Source organism: Centruroides sculpturatus, unplaced genomic scaffold, assembly GCF_000671375.1.
Source record: "Centruroides sculpturatus isolate CEXI.00-Female unplaced genomic scaffold, Cexi_2.0 scaffold834, whole genome shotgun sequence".
Lineage (NCBI taxonomy): Eukaryota > Metazoa > Arthropoda > Arachnida > Scorpiones > Buthidae > Centruroides > Centruroides sculpturatus.
This window is the reverse complement of record NW_019384958.1, coordinates 140112-149141: the sequence shown is the minus strand read 5'-3', so window position 1 is coordinate 149141 and position 9030 is coordinate 140112. Positions and strand designations below refer to the sequence as shown.

Below are 9030 nucleotides of genomic sequence, written 5' to 3'. Positions count from 1 at the left end.
CACTGTATATATATATATATATATATATAAATTTCCAATCGCTTTATATACTATTTAATTATTTTTTTTTTAATGGTTTAAGAGCATTTATTTTGTACCATCGCTCAAAGTGATAAACAAGGTGATAATTAGTGATTACATATTTTCGTGATTATAAGGAGTCTATCTAATCGTTTAAAGTAGGGCCGTTGCAAATTACATTTTTAATTATCACGAGAGGTTAATGCATCGTCTAATTATATAAAAGAGTGTATTACTCATCGTTTTTAATAAACTATTACTCATAGTTATTAATTATCATATTATTAAGATTTAAATATGAATTATTTTAAATTAAAATTGTATATAATCTGAAGAAAAAGCCAGTTAATCGGATACAAAAAAGTACCCAGAATTTAATATTTTATGTAAAAAAAAAAAACTTGATAAGGAGGTGAAAAAAAAAGAAATCTTTTTCTATTTCATTCATATATTTTTATGGCTTTTTGAGAGGGGTGGGGGTCTCATATTTGTGAATGATCCGGGCCTCATCTCACCTCTTTCAGCCTCTGCATAAGCGTATACATACAGTTACATCAATGGCGAATTAATATATCTGGAGGCCCTAAGCGCTAATTGATTTCGGGAATGCTTTATTTAATATTTATAAGTTAAATTTAATTAACAATCATATCTATTTGGTACCTCTTAAACTCGGGAGCACCGAGCAAACGAATAAATTTCTTTAAGCTGTTAATTTGTTTGTAAGAAGTTTGTACAGTTTATACAGCATTCTGCAGACACGTGTTTCTAAAACATAAGTGCATTTATACACAGAAATCATCTAAAAATACATTAAAAACTCTCTTTTCATACAAAGAAAATATGAATTAGCCTAACAGAATGTATTGTACTTCATGTAAACTCTTGAATAAACATTCAAATAAAATGGCTTTAGTGATTGTATAAAGAAGAAAATAAATAAAAAAAAAACTGGGCCACTTCTATGTTAAGTAATAAGTTCAAATGTATCATCTTATCAATTTTTTATTTAACGTTTCATTTGTATATTTATTCAAGCATTAAAGGATTTAATGCATAAATATCGCTCCTTTCAAAAGTGCTCTTAGAGCAATCTAGAACCTTTTTTTTTTTTTTTAGAACTCAGTTTTTATAATATTCAAGAGGGGGGAAAAAAAGAAGATTAAAAATGCGACCTTTCAAAAGTAGACTTCGAAACATCGGCGCGACTTAAAAAACTTCTATTAATTGAATCTGTATAATCGAAGCAGTGACTGTAAAAAGGATGAAAAGTTCTTTTCACACACACACAAACATCCGAAAAAAAAAAAAGAAAAGTCCTCCCTGAGCAGGCCATGATTCATTCCAGTTAGACACACCTGTTGGTTCTGCATAGAACCAGTCTTTGAACAACGTGATTTTACACTCCCAGTCTCCCAGACAATCCCTGGGTTCCAAACCCATGACTTTATCGAAACAACTCAGTCGAGGACATATTTTTATGGATATATTCCGAGAGACGGTTGTTTCAGGTATGTTCTAGTATTGACTCTTATCGTAAATTAATATAATCTCCCTTGAGACAAAAAAAAATTCTCCTTATCTTGGTCATAAACTAAAAGGTGAGTAATCGTCACTGTTGATATTTTATCACCGGATTTGAATTGTATATTTTGGAAGGATCAAACTTTTATTGACTCACCTTTGCTGTATTACTTTATCTCTTTAAAGTGGTGAGGAATTTGAGATTTTGTTGCATTTTTAATTTACTTTTTGAAGCTTTTAAAGAAGATAATTATTAAAGTATTCGCTTGCAATCGCTTAAATAATAATATATTTACATTTGAAATGATTCCTAACGCTTACACTAGGTGAAAAAACGGCGCTGGTTGTTGTCTTAACTAACTTAATTACGTAAGATTTTATTTAAAAATTGTAATTTTCGAGTTATTTAAATTTCGAACTGGTTAAAAAGTGATGAAGTTGATGACCCTAAAATGAGAGAAAGAGTTTTTGCCCGAGGTATTTTTCTAGAGTAAGATTACCATCCCGAAACACACGTAAATCATTATAAGAATTGAAGTGTAAGCTCATTATTCAGTCACTCACCCCTACAACATTCGTGTAGATGGATATTTAAAACGACTACTTCCCTAGAAAAAAAAAAAACTTTTATTAATCAAAATATACCTGGAAGGTAAACAAAAGCTTTCTACGTATATATGGAATTTAAAAAAAATGTCGCATCTGGGAAAGGTTATGAGACGATTCTCTTTCTTAGAATAATGGATACGAATTTTTCAAAGGAAATATCTTATGATAAACGAATATAAATAATATTAATCTGTAAATATATGTTACACTTTTATAATTTCGCCAGTGGGGGGAGGTATTTTAAATTAATTTTTATAGGCTACTTCCGCCTTCCGTTTCATTGTTTTGCGTGCTAAACTGTCGTATCGTCTTCTTAATTTTGAATGAATACATATTTTTTTTTTTTCAAGCCTTTTTTAAGTTGTTTTTCTAATTTATGAGATTGTAAATCATGCTTTAAATTTTTAATTAAAGGATTTTTTGCTAATTAAATTCGCAAAACATACTTGTTCATTATAAGTTTGTGAGATTTTTCGCTTAATGTTTACTACTCCATTGAAATTCATACAGGATTATTGTATTGTTTGAAGTGTTTCTTCTTTCTAATTCAATTAAGAATGCACTCTGTGTTTACATTATGAAACCAGTCTTAAAATAGTTGTATAATTATTATTGTATACAGAAAAGTTTTCAAACTATAAGAATAAATTTACAAATATTTACCGAAATAAATGTATTTAATGAACATTTTGCACTTTACGTAAGGTTCATTTATTCGAATACGATATAATTTTATATCTGTATGACATTATTTTGTAATGGGAACGTATAAAATGACGTCAAATTGTACTGTACTGTACACTATTCTGATAAAACGATTGCATTTATAGTCTCAAAGTATAATAGTCGTATTTGTTAATTTACATTAAACAAATAAAAACAGCAATTATCTACAATAATAATTAAGAAAATATATAAAATAAACGAACACTACTTACATTCTAAATCTGTACCCTTTATACAATTTTAACATCCCCTATAGAAATAGAAAGAAAGAGTTTATATGTATGAAAAGATATTTTTTAATTAAAATTATGCAAATCTTACTGAATTTATGTATTTCATTCACGCTAGAATACAGTCGACCCCTCCTATAACACTATTGATTATTCCGTTTTATACGAATTCCATGTTGTACGAGTCACTTAGATTTTACAAATACATGAGCCGTTCACAGCCTGGCACACGTATTTGTAAAATCTAAGTGACTCGTATAACATGGAATTCATATAAAACGGAATTATCAACAGTGTTATAGGGGGGTCGACTTGTAGATTTTTCTAAACAATATTACATTTTATTATTTCTTTTCATAAATTTCAATAAGAAAACAACACATTAAAAACATTCATTTTATCAAAGATTCGAATGAAAAGCATTAACCTCAGGTAAAATAAGTTATACAATGTATAATAATTTGTGTTTCTTTTCGGTGATAGGAGAAACGCCTTGCCTTTCAAAGAATATCTTTGTATTTGAGAAAGAACAGGAATGATGTCTAACACTACATAGTAACGTAAAACCATAATACAAGTCTTATACTTCCCAGAAAAGATGGAGCCGTTTCTTAGCAACTTTCACGTTCCATTTGTTACGAGACTCTGGAACCTAGTTTAGATTTAGAACGGGTCGGTAGCAAATTACTTAACACCCAATACGACTTTTCTCATCCTCGACAAAAAAAAATATACACTCGAAAATTGATAGTGTCGCTCGTATTCTTTATATAAATTACATTAAAAAAAAAGACATCAGCGGCTATTTTACATTTTAATCGAAAAGATAACCTGTAAGCCCTAGTATCAGAACTCGTACATAAACAACCAGTTTTTAATCTGCCAAAATGTAAATTATAGTTATAATGCCTTAAGGATGGAATTAATTCTTGTGTATGTGTATGTGTGCGTGTGTGTTAGGCCTGAATTTTTCCGATTAAATTACTTTCTAAACGCCAGATGGTGCCACTTAAAAATATTTCTCGTAAAATATCCAACCACGTGATCGTCGTCGTGGGCCTTGTTTAGAAAGATGAATATTGCCAGTTCTAAAAGTAACAGGGTATTCCAACGATTTGTAGAATTAGCCAATCGCCTTTTCTTAAAATAGCTTAGGATATTAGTTATACTCTAATATCCTCTTGGAATTTGTCGGTTCCTCATACTAAACAATAGACTATACCCCCTATAACACTGTTGATAATTCCGTTTTATATGAATTCCATGATGTACGAGTCACTTAGATTTTACAAATACGTGTGCCGGGCTGTGAACGGCTCACGTAGTTGTAAAATCTAAGTGACTCGTACAACACGGAATTTAAATAAAACGGAATTATCAACCGTGTTATAGGGGGGTCGACTTGTATAGTATTTATCGTTTAACATGTTTCTATTAAACGTTATTGTTATGCATATTGGACTTATTATTAACATGTAAAAGTAATTTAAAATTAATAACACGTGAGAATTTAGCAGTAAACGTAAGAAAAAATGATTATATATTTAATATAGAATTTAATATTTTAATAAACTATCAAGTTTATTAATGGCGGATGCATTTTTTTTCTTTTTAAATCTACCAATACCAAACAATCTTCTTAGAAGAGCATCTTCGAGTGGATATTTTAAACGATTGTAAAGGGTTCCGTTCTATTTTTAGCTATTGTAGTCTTATTATTGAGGAAACAAGCAAGCAAAATGAATTGTCTTCAATAAATTACCATTCTTTAAGCATATAAAAACTGATTTATTACATAATTTATTCGAGATTTTTCAACTTTTCGCTTGTAGTCGCGATTAATTCGGCCTTATAGCGACTCATTATTGTTAATAAGTTAATGCGAAACTCAAGTTTTTGGGGTGGTTTTTAAGCACGGGGTCATCGATCTCCGGTTTAACTAGAACCACACTCGGATTTTTGGAAATTAAATATGTAATTTAACCATATGTTTTAACTCTTTTAACAGTATCTAAAACCGGAACTATCACTATAATTGCTTAAATTTTGTTTTAATTCCCATTTTAGAGGTGTTAAAATATAAAATTAAATGTATGGTACCGGATACTTGTGTTTTGTATTTAGGGGAAAGAAGAAGAAGAAGAAGGAAAAAAAAAAAATCATCGAGTGCTTACAGAGAGTTATAAATTTCGCAGTGTTTATAATACGCTATACAATTTTCTTCTTTATAACTGTATTTTTTTTTTATTTTGTTTTGTATTTTTTAACTGTTAGAAATGATTAAAATTCCAATAGCAACACTTTGACTCTGTTTACAGTTTCGAAACAGCCGAGAGCGTATCATAAATTCCTAACAGCAAAGCAGTAGCTACCTGTTTGGTAGTATCGAGTTACATGTGACTGTTGACATTCCGACGTCTGGAACGTTAGCGTTTATTTTCTTAACATCCTCTTTTCATGGCTGACCGAATAAAAGGTCCGAATGCTAAACTATTTCGTATACGATATACCTTTTCTTTTTCTATTAAAAGCATACCCGATAGTAGCGCTGGTCTAAGAAAACGGCAATGGTGTAAACTAATCAGCCTTGGCAAGAACTAGGGTCATTGTACTCGACATTCCCGTCCTGTGTGGTCGATCGAGCATTTCAAAAATGATTGTACGGCGGTATTAGGCGTGGGCAGACTCACTGTTGGTTTATCCAAATGTACTCTGCATATTGTTAACGTTTTAAATTCACCCGATACGGGCGGTTTAATAAAGAAAGCGCTAGTAGTAGTATTAGTTGTAGTAGTAGTAGAAGACCTACGCTCTGTAGTTTCTATTTTTATGGCCCGTACCGAAAAAGAAACAATCAATACGGTGCATTAACCGAAAGATTATACTAATAAAAATCACCAAAAACACAAGGTCTATGACATCTACGTACTTAATTAATGTATTCCTTCATATATATATATATATTAAAAAAAAAGTTTTCCTGCCGTAGGACGAGAGTTATCGTTCATATCTGGTTAATGTGCGGACGATCGCCGTTTTATGAATCTGGAAGGAAGAAAAAAAAAAATAAATAAATAATCATAATAATAAACAATGACCGACGACGTTTGTTTGTTTAATACATTTTAATAATACTTAAAAACTTCTATCAGACACCATTAATTGCTAGTGGCATTTAATGACTATTAAAAGACGGATCGTAAATTAAACAGGGTTTAGAGGTACCGACTTGGCAAATTTTAATCCGGATTTTAAGAGGATTTTTCTAGTATTTAAAAATAAAAAAAAAAGCTTTTTTGGGGGGGAATGAGAAAGGTTTCTAGAATGTTATCGAGTTGCGTGCGGTTGATAAAGCAATCAAAAGAGAAAAAACCAGAAGCTCCTAATTGTACCGATAAGGTCGAGATATGCCACGACTTCAAACGATGTCATCTACTAACTTTAATAGCTTATAACGCCAGTCGTTTTGACCCAATAAACGATTTAATTATGGGTTGTAATTATTATAAAAGTGAATTTTCTGTATACGACACTCGGACATATACATTTCTCATTGATTTATTATAGACAGCTGAAACTTCTTCACTATATTATATTACCGTTTAAAACTTGTTGCCTATTTAAGACGTTGGTGGAGACTTTTAATGTTACTTTACTCTCGGTGATTTATAGATTTTTGTGTTGGTCGTGACGTGTCTAGACTAGATTCGTCACGTAAAACGATTTACCTAATTTAACACGATTTATATTGTCGCTGGTTTATTAACGATAATCGTTTTATTTACTGTTGGTGTGTCGGGATCGTCGCGATTCGATACGCAAAAAAAGAAATTCGGTTTCGGCTCGTCTGGATGTTTGATTTAATTCGGCCGATTGGATATGCTTAATTGTACGAATTAACGTATATGTAAGCGTAAGCGCCTGGATTCTGTCACGTGACCGGCCGCTATTGTTCATTGTTCGTTTCCTAGTTTATAAAAAATAATTGGTGACACTTTTTTGATGTCGTTAATGATATTAAGCGTGATTTGAATAGCAAAAGATTGGAAGAATGGAAGAGATTGTAAAAGTAATCGGTTTTCGCTTATGTAATTATAAAGACCTGTAACCTGTGTACACTTTCGTAATTTGTTTTTTATGGTACAAAAAGCAATACGGACGAATACCACACATGACGCAAAAAAGGAGATTGCTTTTGTGTTAGGACCACCGCGTTTGACAACCCGCTGCGCGAACGAGTGACAAAACTTTCTTTTCTTTTTTTTTACTTTGTCAACGTTGTCGTCACTTCTTTGAAAAAACCACGTGTCTTTTTAATACAGAAATCGCAGATGGAACTTCCGGTATGTGTACCACCCTTTACCATAAAGAATGGAGGAAGTTTATCTAACTTAAAGGAAACTGATGTCATCGGCTTTACGTTGAAGAAGGATGCATTGTCGGTGGGGATCCGTTTTCAATATATTTATGTTCTTACGAAGATGTTGAACCTGTGTGTAATGTTATTTGGTCGTTAATACAGATGCGTCACGCGGTTATTGTGCCCCGCGCGCGTGGGTTATGATATTTAATTTAATTTAATAATTCTCTGTCTATATTTATTTACGTTTGTCGCCAGTAACAGTCACCAAAAAATGATAATAACTTATAGAAAATTAATTATTTAAGCGTGCGGAAACACGGATAGCGATTACTTGTGTAAGTGGTATGTCACCTGTCCATGTTGTAAAAGATGTTACGAGATAGCGCACGCAACTGTCTTTCAAGTCACGCATCTTACATGAATTAAACAGATGTATTTAGCATTCGAATAATTTTTAAACGACTTTTTTTTAATGTTAAAAAACAGTTTATATGTTTAACAATTAGGAAAAGCGATGTAATCGACACTAGATTAAAAAAAAAGAAAAAGAAATTAAAAGCCTAAATCTCAACTCGTCGATCCTTAAATATTTAATTTATTCGAATCAAACTTAACAGGCACGTCTGAAAAGAAGAAAGAATTGCAGTGGATGCTAATTACTCTTCATTTATCTAAGAGAAAATAAGTAAGATACTAATTACATCAGACTCCTAGAGCTTTTCAATAGCCTCTTCTTATCTGGAATTGGACACGGTGGCGCCACTGTCGATCTCGTGAAATGACGTCAGCCTAATAGCTGTCAGCGCCACCAAGCTTCACTCGTCGGCCGGGAGCGCCACCACCTTATTGTTTTAATGGAGTTTGGGTGTGTTTTTAAGGAGGAACTTAATTTTTTTAACTTTTACTGCCAAGACATCAAAATTCACTTAGTGAGAATGTTAATTTGAGAAATTCATTCAGTATTACTATCTTCCGGGATTGGTTTTAATTTACCCAAGCTTACCTGTTTAGTCTTTTCGACCTGAAACGTTATAACGAGGATATGACCCGGTAATGAATAGCCCCAGAGCTTAATATCGTTCTGGTTTTAGCGTTATATCTGTCAGCACCGTGTAGCCATTAAGTAAATCAGTGCCACGTTTGAATCGAATAAAAGAGCGTTTTGTACTTTTTTGGATAAATTACACGTTTTTCGAATCGCATGTTGTTTTACTTATCTCCTGTACTCCTAAGTGTTTTTGTTGCAGGAATCGAAAGGCCACCATCTGCAAACTAAGCAAAAGGAAACAAAAAAACAGCAGCATAAACCGGTCTTCTTGAATTCATAATTGCGTTTTTTTTAATTGAAATTATTCCTATTTCCTCACTCGAAAAAGTGCCCTAAATCTGTATAATCTATACACATCGTATTTAATAATATTTGTTATATTTATGTACACCAAAAACTTCGTAGACAAAAGACATTCCTGGCAAATGGGCAGTAAAAAACGAAGCAAAACTATTTAAAAGTCTGCAACAACAATCAAAGCGGCTTCTATCAATGGGTTTAAGTCAGTT

The 9030-nt window shown here is 31.9% G+C and overlaps 1 long non-coding RNA gene across 1 annotated transcript in view; it reads right to left on the bottom strand.

Annotated features, from left to right (window-relative positions):
- Positions 1 to 8327, bottom strand: part of LOC111632404 — a 17104-nt gene extending 8777 nt beyond the window's left edge. The window contains exons 1-3 of the long non-coding RNA XR_002757853.1: positions 8175 to 8327; positions 6040 to 6155; positions 3093 to 3130 (exon numbers count right to left, since the gene is read on the bottom strand). This is a non-coding gene — a long non-coding RNA (uncharacterized LOC111632404). The remainder of the gene's footprint in view (positions 1 to 3092; positions 3131 to 6039; positions 6156 to 8174) is intronic.
- Positions 8328 to 9030: the final 703 nt, after the last annotated feature.